General features: G+C 42.6%; 1 protein-coding gene across 1 annotated transcript in view; it reads right to left on the reverse strand.

Annotated features, from left to right (window-relative positions):
* The window catches only part of ZMAT4 (zinc finger matrin-type 4), a 244525-nt gene that overhangs the window by 53408 nt on the left and 169360 nt on the right, over positions 1–21757 (reverse strand). The gene's annotated exons all lie outside the window — the stretch shown is intronic.

A 21757-nucleotide genomic window follows, 5' to 3' on the forward strand; every position in this document is an offset into this window, starting at 1 on the left:
ATGGATACCAATTTGAGTCACAGCTGCTCTGCTTTCAATCCAGCTCCCTCCTAATGTGCCTTGGAAACAGCAGAAAATGGCCTGAGTGCTTAGACCACTGCCAGCCACATGGGAGACCCAGATGAATCTCCCAACTCTTGGCTTTTTTGTAGCCTAGTCCTAGGTGTTAGGGCCATTTGTGGTGTGAAGCAATGGATGCAAGATCCTTCTCTTTTTCTCTCTCTTATTCTAAATCTCTACCTTTTAAGTAAACAAGATGAATTTTCAAAAAGAATGAATGATCTCTCCTTGGAATTGTGAATAAGGGACAAAAGAAATCTGTACTAGTTTGGCTGTCACACCTCAGTCACCCACTGTGCATGATGACTCGTGAGAAAAGATGGAAAAAGCATTAAATTTATATCTGGATGGAAAAATACATGCAGAATACAGCACTGTCTGCAGCTTCAGGTCTTTACCAGGAGTCTTAAAAGGTGTTGGCCACAAACAAGGGGAGAGGGGACTACCCCATATACAACTCTCCAGGTTTCCTTACTTGACTCAACAAGACTATCCCATTATGACAAATATGTCCACTTCACTGTATCTAGTACCAAGGAAAAAATCTTTCCAAACCTGATACCCAGCAGGATTTCCATCTTTAAGAAATACCTGGTAGGGCTGTGTCACATTGAAAGAGCCTCTTACCTCCAGCAGACTTCTTGCTGGAAAAAGACGGTTACCATCCTCTCCATCTTCCCAAAACAGATCTGAGCTCTGCCAAGTGGACCAGAGGAAATGTCTCTAGTACACTATCAGATTCATGTAGGGGAGCAGCATTGCAATGAACATGTTGGGAAGCAGCACAGATCATTTCCACACCAACAGCTCTGACAATGTCCTACACAAGTCATCCATTTCATTCGAGTGCAGTGATTGCCTCGCTTTCCCTAGAGAAGACATCAGTTTTCTGATTTTCAGAAGGAAGTAAGCAATGCCAAACCATAGTTACCAGAATCTCTGTGAAGTAGATGCATGTCAAGGCAGAGGTGGAGACTTATTATTATTATTATTATTATTACCTTTGGAGCCCTACTTTATCTAAACCAAGAGATGCAAATATGGATTTGTGGCGACTTCAGAATTCCCATCCATTTCTCTAAGGTCAATGCCCCAATCTGTTTAACCAAGCCCAAGCTCATTCAAGGGATTAGAACTCAGCCCAAGCAGTCCGGAACCTGTCCTCTGCCTACCATTTGCACTTTGGAACTTAAGAAGAAAGCCGGCTAAACATAGTGGGTTTGTGTCTTTGCATAGGAGTTGATAACTCCTGTACTGAGAGATGCTCCACCTACAGGGATGCATTATTGTTTATGGAGGGCAAGCCATATTGCTCCACAGACATATCTGCATTCACTGGATCCTAAGCCTAGGATGATGGGGAAAACCCGTATTTATTTTCTAAACAAACATATGCTTAGTACATATTAAGGGACAACCATTGTATCAAATGTGATAAACAGTGTGATGAAACCAATGAGCCAAGGTCACTGCTGTAACAGAGCCCTCAGACGAGAGGCAGGAGGCATGTGACAAGGTCACTGTCAAACAATATGTAGAGTGTTGCAGTAGGTAGAAGACCACTGCTAGGTCCCTTTTGGGGAATGCAAGAAGTGTCCCCAGCTGCAAATCAGCCCAGGGAAGGAAAGTTCCTAGAGAACATTCATGTAAAGAAGGCTCTGGAGGCTGAGTAGAAATCTACCCAGCAAAGTGTGAGAGAGAGTGTGTGTGTGTGTGTGTGTGTGTGTGTGTGTGTGTGTGTGTGTGAAGGTATGAGTGTGTGTGTGAAGGTGAGTGTGTGTGGGTGTATGTGTAAGTTTGCATATGTGAGTGCGTGCGTGTGTAGATGTATGTGTGAAAGTGTGTGCATGCATGTGAATGTGTGAGTGTGTGGATGTGTGTGTGGATTGTGAGTTTGTACATGTATAAGTATGTAGATGTGTGCACACTCACACAAGGGGAAGAAGGAAAGACTTCCAAGCCAGAGCTCATAACTATGATTATTTGAATAAAAATGGAGTATAAACTGAGGTTGGATGTTTTCAGAGCTGGAGACAAAGAGAGGAACCAGATCCCCAAAACATTTCCAATAATATTAAGTTTAAACTTTCTCCTGAGGGCAATACTGGGCTTATGAAGGTTTTCTTTCTTTCTTTTTTTAAACTAGGGTAATGGCATAATGAGATTTGTATTTTATACAAACCTCTTTGGTTGCCAAGTGGGAAATAGATTGAAGACGGAGACCATTTAGGAGACTTGAGTAGAGGAATGATGAGCTTAACCGCACAGATTGAATTTGGGGGAGAAAGGAATAACCCCCTGAAGGGAAAGAATTTGACAATATGGAATAAAAGGGAGGAGATCAATCAGAGTAAACAAGCAACCTGGTACCCAATCACGGAGGCTGATTTCTCTCCAGAAAGAAAGGAACCAGTATTCCTTCTGGAAAGGGCTGCTTGTAGGACGGAGATAATAAATACACAAATTGAACCGAAATTATTTCATGCCAGGAAATAAGAAAAGGGACACACACACACACACACAATGTGGCATTAAAAAAGGGCATGGGAGTCGACAGAATCAGTTTCAAAGAGCAAACCCTAAAAGAATGCAAGCAACAAAACAGAGAATCGCATTATAATCCAAAGGATGAAGAAACTCATCCATCACTCCATACTGACACACATGAAGGGTTGAATGAATAAGCAGAGAAGGCAGACAAATCTATGCAGAAGAATTACAAATCATTTCTGTGTTCCAGTCTTGGGACAGTGAAGGCTAAACCTTCACTCCTTCAATGCAGGATAAACAGGGTGGCTTCCTTTCAGCAAGCACTGCATGACCAAGTTGACCACAATGACCCTGAGCTGGGTGACCAGGGTTAAACCTCAAAAATGCTGTCATATTGATGACAGGTGCATTTGGTAGAATGTGATAAAAACGCCACTTTATCTCTACGAGTCACCCCTAAAAAACTCATGACCCCAATTTACTCACATTAGAAAAACAGCATACAAATCCCGCATATCCACACAAAATCGTTTCATGAACACTCAAACAGTATTATTCACAGTAACCAAACATGACAAAAACCCAATTGTCCACTAAGCGACAGTTAAAAAAAAAAGTACATTTGTACAATGGAATATTATCCAGCAATAAACACAAATGGCTTATCGATATAAGATGTCTTCAAAAAGTTCTAGACATTTCTTATAGTGGAAAAAGCTGTGCATGGATTTCAAAATTTTCTGCACCAAAATAAATTTATATTTCACTTGGATTCACAATTTTTTTTAAAAGATATCTATTGGTGAGACAGAGATATTGAAAGAAAGTGAACTCCCATCCGCTACACTCAGCAAACACCTACACAGGCTCAGGCTGGGCTGAGGACAAAGCCAGGAAGTTACTCCAGATCCCTCACACAAGGGGGAAGAACTCAGATGCCTGAACCATCTGCACAGCTTCCCAGGAAAGGCTGCAGTCAGGGCTGGAGGCCAGAGTGCAGGTCAGGTAACCTGATGTGGGGCAAGAGCATCTCTCAGCAGGCTCTTAACCAGCAGACCTGATAGCCACTCCTCCGGCAGCATTCTGAAAGCAGCCTCTTAGTCATCTCTGCTGGCCAGTTTCCATGCTTCAGGACAATTTGCTTTTGCACCTGGTACCTCTCTGCAGGCTGGAGACCTCCCTCTGGCATTTCCTGCACAGCTCTTCTGGTTACAAATTCTTCAGGTTTTGTGTATTTGAAAATGTCTAGAACACCACCATTCTTGACTGGTCGACCTTTTTTTTTTTTTTAAATCAACCCTTTGAAAATGTCTAGTCACTTTTGGATTTAAGTTTCATTTGAGGAGAAATCAGCTACAATTTGCATTGCTACTTCTTTCTTTATAAAACATGGCTTTCTCTCCAACTGATTTTAAGATATCTGTTTCTTAATCTTCAACAGTTTCACTATGATGTAGGTGGTTACTCTAAGTGTGATTTTCCTTCTACTCATCCGACTTAGAGTTCATGAGCTTTTAAATATGTGAATTTGCTGGTTTCATTTATGGTAGATATTTTGATACTACTGTGTCACTTTTTTTAAAGTTCTTTGGCATTTTTAAGGTTAGATAATTTCTCAAGTTCACTGAGATAATTTCAAGTTCATTGACTCCTTTGATAAAATCCAATTCACTTTATAATCCCTACCCACTCAGTTTGTTGTTGTTGTTGTTGTTGGTTTTAGTTTCCTAATCAAAAATTTCCAGGTGGCTCTTTTTCTGTTGTTTAATGACTGTGTTTCTCAACACGTTATGATTGCGTTGCTTTATTTCCTTGGTCATACACACGGGAACTCCTTTCCTTGATAAACTGTTGATGGCTTTTTCCCTTGAAGGGAATCACGTTTTCCTATTTCTTCCTTTGCCTGTGTATTATCTAGGATTGCTTCCAGACATTATCAGTGAAGTCTGGTATCAACTCTGGGACCCACTCTGTTCCTTCAGAGCACTAAGTGAATCCGGTGATGGATTCCGTTGAACCCCAACTGGGAATGACAGTGTGCGTCATTAGTGTGCGTGTGGCACGATGGGGCAGTTGCCTCTGCTCTGTGCGGTCAGGTTCGCCTGGCTTGCTGGGCGTTGGAATTCTGTAAGTGTCAAGGGCAGATTTCGGCTGTGCTTCTCCTCTGCAACTTTCTTTTCCTTTGGCTGGTCCCCTCCTTCTCTAGTGTTCCTTCCCAGGAACTCCACCTGTGGCTCTTCAAGTCGGAAGGCTGTGGATTTCTGCTAGGTCTCAGACACCAGCTTGGTTGCTCAGGAGAACCAGCCCAGGAGAAGGGAGGGAGGGGGTTGTTTCTTCATTGTCGTTTCTTTCTTCCTCCCAAGCGTTCACTTCTCTGGAGTTTCTGCCTTGTTGTGATTGCGCCTCATTTCCTTTAAGCAGATGATTCTTACATTTTTGTCCAGAATCTGTGAATGTTACCAAGACCAGGGTGGACTTTGTGGGAGCTTTCAGCAGAAATGGATGCCCAGGATTGCCTTGCAATAATGGAAAATTCCCTTCACATGGTAAACACACCTGGAGACACTGAGCGGCCATTAGGGACAACACAGATGATCAGTAATCATGCATGAATACATGTGGATATGCATGTGTATCCCAGAGGTCGCTAATCATTGATTCTCCTGCAGTGCTTGTGTTAGGCCTGAAAACAGGAACATTACAGATGGCCTCTGGATATTAAGTGGAGGTGTACGGAACAGAGAGGACAAAGGTCCACGAGTTGGAGGAACAGGTAGGCATCAACCCTTGGGAATTGGAAGTACATCCCCGGTAAGTGAGATTTTTCCAGAAACTCCTTGTGTATTGATTGGTTTGCAGAAGGCTATATGTCGAGATACAGACTCTATATTTAAGTAATACTTCACATCTTTTAGCTATTGTCCCATCTCTGTCTTGCTGTTAGACTAGAAAAGTTAGAAGAGTCTGTGGGCGGTTAAAAAGCTTAGCGAGGTGACAAAATAAAACCCTTTCACATAGGGTCAGATCACTATGCTTAGACCAGGTGCCACATGCAACCCCATTTGGAAGTAGAACTATTCATACCCCAAGCACAGACTTCCAATTAGAAGTTCTTCTGAGATCTAAGAGTCCCTCAGTGGAAATGACGGGTGAGCATGCTAGAGGAGATGCTGCATGTCACCTGTGCCTGCACATTGACGGGGAGGAAACGCAGGCCCGGAGAGGTCAGACTGTCACTGCTGCAGAGTCACAGACTGAGCTCACAGGCAGGGTCAGGACTCTGAAGACACCACACTGAATCTGGCTGACTTACTGGCACTTGGTAGCATCTTAGCTACTCATGCCTCAGGAAGCATTTGCACCAAGTGACAGATGCCTTTTACACGTAACTGCAAGGGGAAAATAAAGACTTATTTACACAATAGTGATATCTGCTAACTCATTCCAAATCATTTCACAGTTTGCCAGCTGCTCTCTGTGAAAAGCTCTGTTCCCACTTCACTGGCCCCCTAGCTGTTTCCATAAATGGTTCATTGAGCATATTTGTAAAAATACTCAAATTGTGGCATATTCTCGTTCGTTTTTGAGGCCATTCACTTAGGTCATACGGGATTAGGACTCCTCTTCCAAACACAGGGTCTACAGTTCTGTAGGTAGTTCCTCACCAGCATCTGTATCTCTAAAGAAGCCTGAGTTGTAATGCTATGAATAGTCAACCTTTGGTAGCCATGGGTATTTAGTTCAGGAGGATACCCAAATATGCAGATGCTCAACCCCTTATGTAAAAGGCCTTCATCCGCATGTACCTATGTGCTTTCTCCATCACCTTAGACTTACTTCTAAGACCTGGTACAATCTGTAGACCAGCAAATTGCTACTTTCCTCTACCATCTAGGGAATAGGGGCAAGGACAAGTCCAGACACGTTCAGTGCGGATGTGATCCTTTTCCTGAATATTTTTCATTCTCTGTTGGCTGAATTCACTGATGTGAAACCAAAAGATGAGGGAGGATTAATGGTATTTTTCAGTTAAAGTGATTTTTCCAAGATTTTGGGGGATGTTTTTGCTTTGTTTTCAATCACGTAGATCCTTGGAGGATTTTGAGAGCATGCTTGAAGCAGTGTGAAAATCATCGTAATACCTACTAGCCAAGATGCTTCTAGAAGGCAAAGTGCACATCGGGTACAAATGCATCCCCAGATTGGTGTAGGTTCTATAAAATGACAATCACCTCATTAAGTTCGTGTTGAAAGGCCAACTGGCAGGTGACTCCACCACAACAAAGCACCAGCAATCTTGAATTAACCCATTTTCAACTCAAGACGATTTGGTTTTGGGGCATACAGCCACACAAAGTCCATATACCATTTATTAGGGTGCTCACTGCTTCTTCAGCCTCAGCTATTGAGCCCCCATTCTCCTGGGAAAACACACTTGTGAGATGAAGAGAACAGCAGGATTTTTCTTTAAAAAAAAAAAAACTATACTGCAAAGTGTAGAATGAGCTACACTTTTGTATCTTTCTTTCCTGTGCTTTTACAGACACAAAACATGTTGAAGAAACTCAGGGAAAAAAGCTTTGCACAATATCTCATTTGCCAAAGAGATCACAATATATTGCGAAGGTTTTGAAGAGAGAGACAGGCTGTCTTCTTTTCTATCTTGGGAGAATGTCATATTTATACCCCAGGGTTTAGCACAAGACCTGTTACGTAGCAGGTGCTCACTAAATAGTTGTCAAAATAAGATAGTAAACAAATACATTAATAGCCATTTTCCGCTTTGAATAAATCTGATTTTTAAAATATTTTCATAGCCATTCACAATGTTATTCACTGCAGAACATCTAGCCTATTGTGTCAACTTTAAAACAAAACACAATTAATTTGGGAGCTAGCATCGTTCACTGCAGGTTAAGCCACTGCCCGAAGCTTTGGCATCCCATACCAGAGAACCAGTCTGTGTTCTAGCTGCTCCTCTTCAGGTCCAGTTATCTGCCGATGAGCCTAGAAAAGCAGTGGAAGCAGTGGCCCAAGCAGGTGGCCCAATGACATCACGTCAGAAACCCATGGGAAATTCTGGCTCCTGGCTTCAGCATAGCCTAGCTCAGCCATAGCAGTCATTTGGACAGTGATGGAAGATGGAAAAATCTCTCTCTCTCTCTCTCTCTCTCTCTCTCTCTTTCTCTCTCTATTGTTCTGCCTTGCCAAATAAGTAAATCTTCAAAACATAAAAGACTTTTTGGAATAGGTTTACAACTACGATTTTAGAGACAAGTGAAATACACCAGGAATACAGCTCTCCCGATGCTTCATCTTTTCCCAAGCAGCCCTTCTTCTGTTTGATAAACACACACCAGCCACAGAGGCCAGAGACTGACCAGTCAGTCTAGCATCTTCCTGGAACCCAAGGAGGGCTAAGCTTATACTACACAGTAACGATCCTCAAACCAGCACCACCGAAGGGCTGGGAGGAACAAGGGTGGATTTTTTTTTAATGTTTATTTATTTGAAAGGCACAAACACACACAGAGACACACAGGGGCTGGGGGAGCAATCTTTCATCCACTGGTTCACTCCCAACATGGCCACAGCAGGGAGCCCGGTAGCTTCATTTGGGTTTCTGACATGCACCTAGGGACCCATGGACTTGAACCATCTTCTGTTGCTATTTCAGGTATATCAGCAGGGGGGAGCTGCAGCCTAAGTGTGGCCCCCAAACAGCTACCCCTGGGAGATAACCAGACTTTAAGTCAGAGGTTTAACCTGCTGCACTACAGAAGAGCCCCAAGGGTTTATTCTTCAGCAGCTTGAACTGTTGTCATCAGCTGTCAGACTGGAGCCAAAATCAACCACTACAGAATGGCCAGGTGGCCTGGATTTGGGCAGATATGCTTTGGCATTGCTTTCACCCTTTCCTTGGCCAGTCTCTCACGCCAAAAGACCAAAGTCCCATACTTGCAGTATAAGGGTCTTTCCAATACAGTCACCAACTCTGAAATTGGAAAGTTGGGTAGGATTCTAATTTTCTGCATAGCCACAGAACATGAAAGAAGGTACCACTGCAAATATGATTATGTTCTAAAGGGCAAGTTCCTCTCTTCTGAAAGTTAGTAAGTGATGATGAACAGTTAACCAAGCTTCTTTAGACAGTATTCCATTTATTAGCATCATTAGTAACACTAATAGGCAAAAACCTGTCCCAGATGATGAAAGAATTGCCCTACAGGATGTAAATAGACTGCTGTAATGTTCACCAACTACACTTCTTATAGGCTTTCAAATTGAAGAAAAATCAGTTATTATTCATATTACTCATTAACTTTGCATTTTTTTTCTATCAGTGTTCCCAAGGCCTGGCTGGAGTATCTGAAAATGCTAATGCTCTGGCTCATTGTCATCTTGCCTAGGGGGAGACACATCATGCAAAACACAGCGCAAGGCACCTTCCTCTAGTTCCAGGCCTCCTCTTCCCCCAGTCCCCTCCGCACTGCGTCCAGCTGATAACCTGGCGTCCAGGATCTCCTCACTCAGAACCATCAAGGATGAGAGTAGAGCAGTCAAGCAGGAAAAAGTTGGCCTTTTAGGATATACAAAATGACGTATACTTGAGTCCTCAGCATTTCCCCAAGCCTTATCTCACCTACACAGCTAACAGAGCTGCCCTTCTGCCTGACTGTTAATCATGTTTGGACCTTTGGCTTATCCCTGCACCTTTAGTCAAACTGATCTCTCAGCTCTACAAAAACCTGTTTCCAACTTTCTAGAATTCTGATGCTAATCCCAAGTTGGAAATCAATGTTCCTCCATTCACAAATCCCAAAGTAAGGTGGTAGCTAGCTCCTAAGTGCTTTCTTTTCCATATTTTGTGTTTTATTTATTTCAATAAAGATAGCATTGTCCCTTCTTCCCCTTCTCCACACTTTTAAGTCTTTTGAAACCAGAGATGAATCATGGATATTTCAGTATTTCCTTTTAAGTTTCAGCACAGAGTCTCTCCTATTAAAAGCACTTGCTAAGTAGAATGAATGGATGGATGTATGAATAAATGAAAATGCTTTCTCCTACATCACACTGTGTTCTCATCTCAGTCCCATCCCAATAATATGACAGGAGCACGAGCCATATTAGCAGTTTAATTACCTAACCCACAATGTATGCTCTGAAGATCAAAGCAAGCATGCATACACCAGCTGAGGTGTCAAAACACATTAAAAATAATAATGCAAAAATAACCAGGTATAATCTAAGCTGCGTACTTTCTCTGGCACCTCTTCCTCTACCGTTCAATTTGGAATTGTGTTCTATAATTATCTGTTTTAAGATCTTATTTTCTGCCGATTCTTAGGTAAAATACATACAGCTTTCAGAGACTGGAAATATTTTAGCACGAGAGGGAACTCGGCTTCTGTTTGATTGGACTCAATGGACAAAAAAAAAAAAACCTCCTGAAACCAAGCACAAACTTTTGTGGCAAGTCTTCAACACTGGAAAGTGTTTCATCATTCGTTTGAGAGCCTTGGTTCTGATTGCACCACGGACATTGGAGATGGCAGAGTGAGTCTTCAGTTGGGGAAGCAAGAGATAGACAGTCTCCCCAGAACTGTTTTACAACCAGAGATGATGCAAAGAGGAATAAGGCACAGGCAAACACTTGAGAACTTCAAGATAAGACTAAGTCAGTTAAATGCAGCAGGACTGATGGCACCAAACACGCACACAGGGATCACGCTAGCGGAGAGTGTGATGAAAGGGGGTGTAGCTCCAGTCACGCCCTGCCCCCGCATCCTTGTACGACCCCCTGTCTTCTGCCTGTCACTCCCATCCAGCAAGCTGCCTCACCTGAGGACCTTCTGTATGCCCTTTGATGCTCCTTAACTCCTCTAAGTTCCAGATCCTATTCCCACATCCTAAACTTTCTGCCTCCCTACTCAGCTTCCGGTTCTCTCACTTGCCCCAACAGACAGGACTTAATCAGTGAGTTGATCCTCTATCTTGAAATGCGTACTGTAGTGGGATGCCTGCTAGGATCGTCTCCTAGTTTCTACAAATAAACTTCCCCAGGTAATAAGCAAGAGTTGATATGCTCTTTCTGAATTGACTTCCACCTTGATTCAACACATGTTAAAGAAGATTTTGTTTTCACATGCACTTGGGCACTACTGACACCCTTCATAAGACCTAAGATCCAGGATTGGCAGGTGGCTCTACAAGCTAATCCTCTACCTTAAGAGCTCCCAGATGGGACCCAGTTTGAGTTTTGGCTGCTCCATCTCCTATCCAGCTCCCTGCTTATGATCTGGGAAAACAACAGAGAATGGTTGAATTCCTTGGATCCCTGAACCTACATGAGAAATCTGGAAGAAGCTCCTGGCTCCTGGTTTCAGTTCAGCTCAGCTCTAAGCATAGTAGTCATATGGGGAGTGAACCAGTAGATGGAAGATCCTCTCTCTTTTTCTCTCTCTCCTTCTCTCTGTAAATCTGCCTTTCAAATGTAAATAAATGAATAAATAAACATTTGATATTTTTTAAAAGACCCCCATTAGTTGTCTTTGTCTTCAGTACTACAGCAGTTCTGTGATTTGGGTATAGTCGTCAACAGAGACAAATACCTCTCATCAGAAACACTCGCTACCTTGCATGTCTGATCGTGATGCCATCAATGGGGCTTTGAACACAGGAAACACGTGAGGGCTGCATTCTGAACAAGGATGGGAGAAGGACCCACTCCGGGCAGAAGAAAGAGCAGGTGCCCCAGAATGGAAACAAACCATTTCCTAAGGAGACTCAATAGGAGGCAGACATCTTTCTGCACTTCATCTAGAATCAGAACTTCTTCCAATGACCCCCATCTATTTCCAGCCTCATGTTTTTTGCCTGCCCCTCTCAGCAGTTTCTGGCACTGCGCTTGTCATTAGCCCACAGATGCACCAAGTTCTCTCTCGTCTTGCTGACACCTCTACTGGGAAGGAACAGATGTTCACGCATGAACCCCTCAGGTCACAGTTGCAAATATCAGCTTTATTGGAAAGCTGTCACTAACCAGCTTATTCAAAGGAAGCTATTCCTCTCCCATATCCCTCCCTTTGCACTTATCACAGACTAAAAAGGCACCATCTCCTGCCTCCTGCATTATCGGCAGCACTGTGTACCTGGCACACGGTTGGAGGTCAAGACTAGTGAGCAGAAGGAAGGGGAAAATGGTAGAATAAAGGACTGTGTCACGGATGAAGCAAAGAAATAACATATAACCAATATATTGTTTCTAAAAACTTGATCCAAGTCACCTGATCGGGACTTCAGTTAGTCCACACGGAAATAAACAGCCCATGATGAAGTTATTTACCTCAATTCATTTGGCTCTCAAAACTTAGGAATGCCTCGAGCATTTTGAGGTAGAAAGATACAAGGGGAGTTAGGTTCATCAAAAAGAGAAAAACAAGGTTGTTTGAAGACTGTCAAGAAAACTTCAAGTGGGTCTGTACCATCTCTGCTACAACATCCAGTAACCCAGCTTCTAACATCCATCAAAGCATGCTATGAATCAGTGGGGTTCCGCTCCCCCAAATTCAGGCAGATGTCCGAGTTCTAATGCCTTAACAGTAAAAGCTGATAAACTAAGTGGAGACTGAATCTAATGATCAAGCAGGGGCCACTGGGAGGTATTTGGGTCACAAGGGATGTGTCCTCAGAGGCTGGTTCCTAAGAGAGGCCTTTATTTATCTGAGAACACAGGAAGTTCTGCCGGGTTCTTTCTCTGCATCCTGAATCATCACGTGATTCCTCTGCACCTGCCAGAAGGCACTTCTATCAGACACCACATTATGAACCTGCCCTATCCTGAACATCCAGTTAGCTACAATGTACCTTCTCTTTCCCCAGAAGTGCCTCCCGGGTATCTTAATTTAAGGTGATGATGAGTGGACCCATATAGTACAGGTTTAGGTTAGGCACGGCCCTTTGAAAACTTGGTTCTCAGCACACCAGGCAGAAATCATTGGGGGTATTGTTTTGTTTTTAAAAAATGAAATCCTCAATCCAATGTGCTTATTACATACATGATTTCCACCTGTGGATGAGATGGTTTTTCAGTCCAAATTCCACAAGGGTTTGGGAAGACAGCATTTAACACAGAGGGTTGTTTTCTACCCACTTCTGACCAAGGTGATGGTTTCGAAACGTCCCTGTTAATCTCAGATGGTTTTTGTTTTAAAAGCTAGAGTCTGGTGCCTGCCAAACTTGAACCTGGCTGAGTATGACGCAGCCCTAACTAACAGCCAGTGATGCAAAGTGATGACCTCGAAGGACAGTTCATGCTGGTGCTCTCTGGGACAGCTCATTCTGTGGGAAGCATCTACCACAGCAGGAGACCCTTAAGAGGTTAAAAGAAGAAAAAAAAATGATACCCCTCAATAACAAACCAGTCCTGGGTCACAGCTATCTTTTCTGCCTCCTTTTACTGCACTGTTTAGAACAAACTGCCATTCTCCTTTTGGTGACTAGACAAGTTTCTACAAACCAGTATAGCCAAGTAGCCATCTCATCCCCCACAGGCTTCTTACTCCTCCATCATAACCAAGCTTTGCTCTCACTCTGCCATCACTAATCTGCATGTCCTGAACAAGCCTGCTTTGAGGGACTCTGGGGATGGAATTTGTGGCAATCGGGTTAATTGCCACCTGAAGTTCTACTAACCATGCATAAGCCATTCTTCCCCAGAATGGAAAGAGCCACCTTGAATAGCAGAGGCAACAGCTCAGTTCAGATGACAGCCACACTGTCAGATGACTCCCCAGCCTGCAACTCCCAGCTTCTGGCACTGACCATGGGAGGAGTGACAAATGGCGAATACCTTAACATTGGCTCACGGTTGCACAGAACCGCTGTGCTGGTTGCTTTGGCAAATCATGCACCCTTTGTACCTAGAATGCCAGGCGTAAAACAGATCCACCGAGTAACTTGGAAAACTGCAGGGAAAGGAGCATCACTGTCTTGAAATCGAAGGGTCTAAGCTGCTCTGTGGCTGCAGGGTGGGCCAAGCCAAGGTCAAATGGAACAAGATACAAGGCAGCCAACTCAGGATCACCTGAAATAATTTAAAAAGTGGAGACCTCTCCCTCTCACATTGACTTATTTTAAGGAAACTCTGCTCCATCTGATTCCCAGAATACTGATGTGATTTCAAGCCCCAGATAAGCTGCCTGCATCCCCTTGAAATTCATCCCCTTTCTCACAAACTTGAACAGCAGCTGCAGCCCAGAGGGAGTCATAATTATAGTGGGCTCTCCAGGGATACGACTTCTCCTCACAAACCCTGGTCTCTTCCAGCTCAGGTCCCTGTGAGGAGAGAATCTGATGTGTTTGCATTCCTATATTTACTTTGCATAAGATAGGGTCATGAATGTGGGAGCAGGATCTTCCGTTAAAGGTATATAGCACACACCAGTTACTCCATTCCTCCAACGCTGAGCATTAAGGGCCACCGCTGTAGCATATGGAGTTAAACATCCAATGTGGACACTGCTTCATGTCCCAGCTGCTCTACTTCCAATCTAGCTCCCTGTGCTAGTAGCCTGGAAAAAACAATGGAAGGTGGCCTAAGAGTTTGGGCCCTGTGATCTACGTCGGTGACCTGGAAGAAGCTTTTGGTTCTTATCATCACTATCTCTGTAATTCTGACTTCCTAATAAATAAATTTAAAAATATGCTGACCATCAGTTGTACCGATTCTCTACTTGATTTCTTTTTTTTTTTTAAGTATTTATTTTTATTGCAAAGTCAGATATACAGAGAGGAGAAGAAACAGAAAGGAAGATCTTCCATCCGATGATTCACTCCCCAAGTGAGCACAACAGCCAGTGCTGTGCCGATATGAAGCCGGAAGCCAGGAACTTCCTCCAGCTCTCCCACAGATGCAGGGTCCCAAAGCTTTGAGCCATCCTCGGCTACTCTCCCAGACTACAAGCAGGGAGCTGGATGGGAAGGGGAGCTGCTGGGGTTAGAACCAGCGCCCATATGGGATCTCAGAACTTCAGCCACTAGGCCACCGTGTCAGGCCGCTCTACTTGATCTCAAAGCAAATCCTTTAAATATTTTAGCAATAGATATTTCCCATATTCCCACTGTTTTTAGAGAACAGTTAATTATTCAGTGGTCTAACTGGCTTATGTTGAGTCACTGGCAGAGGGTGTGCTGGCAATCCGCAGTCAGGGATCCAGCACTGACTTAGCAGAAAGTCATCCCTTCCTCCCTGTCTTTGGGCTCTGTCAATGGAAGGCATTTAAGTCCGCAATATCAGACATTTTTCCAGCACTGTGCAGCTTGGAAATATTACATTTTCAAACAGGTTCTTTTGCCCCACGTCTGCAAATGAAAATAACAGAAAACACTCTGCCAAAACAAGGAAATGATCATTCACTTTTCATCATAAATTATTTCAAATAATAAATGATAAAGGTCTGCATAATGAATATTCTATTTATATCTGGCTCTAATTGCTTGTTTTTCTAGAAAAAAATACATGTTTCTGGGTTTGTGTTTAATGTGAGCATTCCATATCAGAACAACAGTTTGAGTCTCAGCTGCACTGCTTCTAATCCAGCTCCCTGACAACACCTAGCAAAAGAGCAGACGCTGGCCTCAATGGCTGGGCCCCTGCAGCCAATTTGGGAGACCAGGATAGAATTTCTAGCTCATGGTCTGGCCGGACCACAGCCACTTGTGTGGTGGACCAGTGGATACCTCTCTTGTCAGTCGTGTTGTTACTTTGTGTTTCAAATAAATCAAACTAAAAATTCTTTAAAAAGAGTGCTATGCATTTGCTTTTATTTTGTTTGAAAGGTGGAGACAGAGACACAAAACGCAGGCAGGCAGAGGTTTTCTTCCCACTGGCTCTCTCCTCAAACACCTGCAACAGTTCCGGGAGTCTAGAACCCTACTGGAGTCTCCAAGCTGAGTGGAAGGGACCACTTTAGCCTTCACCTGCTGCCTCCCTGGCATTGCACTCACAGGAAGCTGCAATCCAAAGTGGGGTGATGATGTGTCACGGCCAGTCTCCATAACCAAAATGCCACAGTTTCTAAGCAAGCAGCGGCCTTCGAGCTGAGCCTTATGGAGACCAGAAGAACCAAAAGCCTAAGGAAAGATTGCTAAAACTTTCTGACTGCGGAACTCTATCATTCCAGGATTCAATTAGCTTCCTTTTTCTCTGAATTAGGTTACACACTAAGCATGATAAGACTGTTTTCCTTATTAAATTAAAACTTAGGATATTGTGTCATTAGTTTTCTGGAGCAAATAACACTTAGACTGAGTCAGTAACTACAGTATACACATTACTAACCATTTAGACTAATCTTGTTTATCATTCTTTATTGAACTATAAGAATAATTACCTTTCTTAAGATTTGATCTGCTATTAGAAGCAAAACGTGATAGTACAAACAGGATTCTGTAGTTTTCAATGAATAAATAATGCAAACAGAAAAAGTTTTTAAAAGTCCAAATCATTTATATTATTAGGTTATACCAGGTCATTTTATGAAAATCAATTGCATTTTCTATATGTCAGTCATAAACACAAACAAAAAATTTCAAAAATAGAACATGCTTGCGGATAAATTTAATAAACACTGTGCAAAATATTTATGCTAAAAGCCGTAAAATATTGATGATAGAATTTAAAGAAACATCTCCTAGAGAGATAGGATGCTAATGGATTAGAATACTTTCTAAACTGATATGCATTGACTTCAACTCCATTAAATATGACAACAGCTGTCTACATTGAGATTCAACAGCTGATTGTAAAACTTGTAAGGAAATGCAAAGGCTTCAAAACAGCCAAGCAATCTGAAAAAGATGAACAAAGAACTCGCATTACTTCAAGTAGTGCTAAAACAACAACAACAAAACCAGAGTGTGGTACTGTTATAAAAATAGACCGAGAGCTGTTGGGCACAATGGAATGTCCCAGAATAGACCTCCACACAAATAACAGACTCTCAATGAAGGAAATTCAAAGAAACTCAATGATGGAAAGTCAGCGTGTTCAACAATTTGTTGTGAACTGTGTAAGTCTATAAATTTCACCTCATACCATACACAAAAATTCATTTGTGATAATCCTCATTGTAAAATAATATAATCCTAGGTATAAAACTGAAAGCTATAAAGTTTGTAGAAGATATACAAGAATATTCTCATCATGGATAACATCAAAAATGTACTAGATGGGACACAAAAAGCAATACCTATACAATAAAGAAACATAAATTACACTTCCAGAATTTCACCAAGCCAGCTCATCAAAAGATAATATTTAACCAAATGAATAGTCTAGTCACAGACCAGGGAAACATACATAAAACCCATGGATCTGACAAGGATGAGTATCTGCAATACATGAAGCCATCTGACTACTATGGAGTTTATGTTAAAAAAGAAACCAACTAAACTTCTTTAAACACAAAGAGGATATATGAACAAAGGTTTCACAAGAGAAGATATGTAAGTAACAATACGCCCATTAAAAGTATTAGCCATGACCCGGGTCCCTGTGCCTGCCTGTAAGGTGGGTACCCGGTTTATGAGCCCCTGGGGCAGGGGATCCAGTGGGAAATTTGGTGAGGCCCGGGTAATGATGGCCCGGGTCCCTATGCCCACCTGTGAGTTCATGAGCCCGGGGATCCAGTGGGGCTCAGGTCACCATGTCCCAAGTCCTTTTTCCTACCTATGAGGGAGCTGCTAGGTTCGTGAGCCCCATGGGTGAAGGATCTGTTGGAGCTCAGGTCACAACGGCCCAGGTCCCTGTGCCCACTTGTGAGGTGGTTGCCAGGTTTGTGATCCCAGGGGTGCTAGATCTGGGTTGCCTGGTTCAGGTCCATGGGCTCACCTGCAAGAACATGCCCTTAGTAGTAAGAGGCAGAGAGCAGTAGACACAGACCCTGATGCAAATGGAGAATATGGCAACTCATTTGGTACCTTAGCAGAAGGAGAATAGAAGAAATTGGACAACTACCCCAGCCAAACGATGAGAGCAACAATCTGGGTGAATGGAGACCTGAGGTTGACCATGTCAGCCAATGGACACTTGGAGGGCTGCATCATCCCCAGATCGGTGAAATCGACAGCATTGCAGAACTATCCAAACCACTTGGGCAGAACCCTTGGAACATGCACATACTGACACCCTGGGGGGGTATGGGGTGGCGGTTCCTCATCCTTGGGTACTGGGACATTCGGAAAGCTAGGTATGGCTTCCCCCTTTATTTCCCCCCTTCCCCTAGAAACAAGAGGAAGAAATAGCAAATTGGGAAACAATGATTTCATTCACTTTTCCCTAAACCTCAGTCCTTCCCAACCTGATCAACCAAGCATCATTATAAAAATAAAACAATTATTTAAAAAAAAGGACTAGCCATAATTAGTCCATGTGGCAACGTGAATTCAATCCAACATGAAACACCCTTTCAAACTGACTGAAATGGCTAAAATTATAAAGGAGTGGCAATACACATGTTGGTGAGAATGTGGAATTCTTACATGTGTCTTAAGGGAATACAAAGCAGTTGCAGCTACTTTGGATTTCAGCAGTTTCTTATTGGGCGAAAAGTATGCATAATTTATAACCTAGCAAGTCTACTAGATATTTACTTAGACAAGTAAAACATATCTGCCAAAAGAATAAAAAACATAGCAAAACATAACAGAACAAAACACTTGTACGAGAGGGGAATGGACAAATTGTGAGATTTCTGTGAGCAGAATTGCATTCAGTAAACTTTAAAAAAACCTGCATATTATGCATATGTGTTTAGGAGACCTGAAAACAATGTACTAAACACACACAAAAATACATACTTTGTAAATCTACCTACAAGAAGCTTTAGAATAGGCAAAACTCAGCTATAGTGGGAAAAAAAAATCATGAAAGTGGCCTCCTCTAAATAGGAAACAGCAATTGACAAGAAAAGGGAACCAGAGACTTCTCCCGGGGAAAGGAGTGTCTGAATAGGGGTGTGGCTTACACAGGTGTCTGACTTGTGAAAGGTTACCAGACAGTGACACTGCATTTCACTGTATTCGCATTCCATCACATGTGAGAGACATGGAAATTCTCGAAATTAGAAGAACAATAGCTTTTTATAAACATTCAATCAAAATCCATTCAGAAATAAAAATGGTTGTGATATGCACAGTGTATGCTATTAGACGCTGGTTTTCTGTAGTTGTTTTGCATTTTGTCCGTCTATTCATTGATGCAGCTGTTACGAAGCACGTGATACGTGTCTGTGCACCGCCACTCTCGGGGCACTGAACATGTCAAGTTGCTGATCATCAATTGGGAAAGCAGGGAGAAGGATGAAGGAAAGGCACGCTGTCTACAACACAGTGGAGGTTTCAAAACAGGGAGAGGTGCTGTGAAGGACGGGACTGTGGAACTGCCATGCGTGTTCAGGGGCCTGAATCTACGTCCTCGAAGATACGATCATGGCCATTTTCACTGATCAACACTTTTGTCTTTTTGATAGATCCAGCATACATTAGAAACATTTGAAAATAGGCACAGATGTGTGTATTTTTAAAATTACTGGGAAAATACTGCATCCCCTCGTTACTTTTCAGCTCTGAGCTTTTGCCCTACTTACAGCTTGAATGGGTCTGTAGCTACATCAGGTGTCACCCGGCATGGGTGAAAAGGTGGGTTCCAAGGACACTGGGTTCAATGCTAATCTCATTCCACCTGCCTCTGAGTCACAGTCACACTGAGTTAGCAAGTCAAGGAGCGGCCCTTTTGTCTTCTGTATAAAAGACTCGCTGCTTAGATATTACAGAATGCAGACGCCCAAGTCATTAAGATGTAGTTGTACATAAAAGATGTAACACTGATAATTCAAAACAGACAAGGACAATGTGCTGTAGGAATAATTCTCCTGAAAGTCATAATATCTGGCACACAACATAAATAAGCCCTCTTTTTCTCCTTCAGCGCCCTGCTGTGGAGGAATCACTGAGCTAACTCGCTATCTGCTGGACACAGCAAGATTGTGGGCAGGCCTTCCGCTAGGCAGGGACACACACACACACACACACACACACACACAGAGTTTAACATGTCATACACTGAGAACAGAAGAAATGCCCCCAACAAAAGCCATCATTTTCTTCAAGAAGGTTGTTGATTTTCTCTTTCATTGCTTCAGCGACACATTCGTCATTCAGTAGCATGTTATTTAACTTCATGGTGTTGTTAATTTCTTTTTTCTTCCTGTTGTTGATTTTGTTTTGTGGCTTTTCATTTAAGGGGATGTATAGTAGCTGTGTAATGGAGACTGTCATATCTAGTAACATGTTATTTCACTTCATGGCATTGTAAGTTTCTATTTTTCTTCCTATTGTTGATTTTGTATTGTGATTTTTATTTAAAGGGATGTATAGTAACTGTGTAATGGAGACTAACATATCCAGAGGTGAGGATACAATGCAGTATGCATCTCTACTTCCAGGCAAAGATGGACTCCCAATGAAACTGTTTACTCTATCTCGACAATAGGATGCTGGACTCTCTGCCATCGTCCATGCCCGCAATGATGGACATATGACTGTGTATGAAGAACTATACTTTAGTAATGATATAGAGGAACTAGGTGGGGGGAGGCGGGAATTAGGGAGGGGATAAGGGAAATTCCAGGAGTCTATGGAATTGATAATAATAATAATAAATTAAAAAAAGAAGAAAGCCAGTTGTGCCAATGACTCGACACCTATTGTGAGGAGAGAATCTGAAGCATTGAACTGTTAAGTTCCGTGTGATTTTCCATCACCAGAAGACCTACACCAAAGCCTGTGAAACTTCATACGCTGGAAAAATGTGTCTCCAATGGTGCTCTGTCGGTGCATCCGAGGACCCCAATCTTAAATCTACATGGTGGGAGCCTGTACCTTTGCCCTTTGTCAGTTTTATGCAGCCTATGCTTCCAGCTTCTTTACCATGTGGTTGATGGAGCTTCGAAAACTTCAGGCGAAGACGGCACTAATCAGTTCATTTGGGCACCTCCAATTTTGAAATCAATACATAGGATTTTTCATAATCTATGAACTGTGTGGAGATTTCCTGCATTTTTTTCTGCTCTTGCTCAGATTTCATGTTCCACTTCAAGTGTTTCTTTCCTGATCAGGTTTTCCTCAACCAGTATATTCAGAAAAAAAAAAAAACCCTCTTTCCTCTCAGCTCTCAGAATATGGTGAGCTGCCATTGTATGGCTCAGTCCAGAATCCTAGCTAGTAACCTCCTGTTTTAATTACCTCTCTTACAGGTTCACAGGTACAGCAGATAATAACAATGGATGGCTCCATTCACAGAACCCATTTTAAATGCAGGTAACACTCCCCCAATTCATTGTCCAACTGTGTTATTTATGGCATGCACCTGTTACGAATAATGATGCCCCATGCAGCCCACAAAGCGTATCTAAACCACACCAAATCTGAGGTATAGAATCAGTCGCACCATTTGCAAAATTATTGTCTCCCGCAGAGCAGGCATTCTATTATGACACTGCCAACATCAAACAGATCCAAAATGTTTAGCAGCTCAAAAAATGCTTGCATGGCTGTGGATGAAATGGTCCATTAATTCTCACAATTCAATCAGTGCCTTTCCTAGGCATTGACAGGACCATGGCTCAGTCTGCAGGTCCCGAGTCTGCTCAGCAGCCTCTGAAACCTCAGAGCAGAGGTAGGGGGAGGAACCAGATGCTGACTCCATAACACCCACTTTACCTCAACTGCCTAGGTATTTCTGCTCAAGGGGTTTGAAATTGATTTCATCTACTATGTTGGTTCCACGTGTTGCCTTTTTTTTTTTTGGCTGAATGTATGAAAAACATGGTAGTTTATAAAGTAAGATAATACAATTTGGCCTTTCCATCATCTTTTCCCAAATTGCTTATTGACCAAAAAAGATTTCCAGTAGCCCAGAGAAGGCATTTAAAGCTGAAGTAGGAAAGGAGGGGGAAAAGAAAACATGGCTAATGGATGAGCATCTTTAAGTTGGAAATGTACTTGAAAGTATACAAACAAACACATTTACTGAAACAAAGGAGATTACAAAAACTGGAGCTAACGCTGATTTTCTGCCAGATCCTCTGCCTTCTGTTTCTTCCAGGTGAGCGTCTCCTTCTTTATCATCAGCTTAAGAAGAGGA

This window comes from Ochotona curzoniae, unplaced genomic scaffold (assembly GCF_017591425.1).
Source record: "Ochotona curzoniae isolate NIBS_2020 unplaced genomic scaffold, NIBS_Ocur_1.0 contig_899, whole genome shotgun sequence".
In the NCBI taxonomy this organism is placed as follows: Eukaryota; Metazoa; Chordata; class Mammalia; order Lagomorpha; family Ochotonidae; genus Ochotona; species Ochotona curzoniae.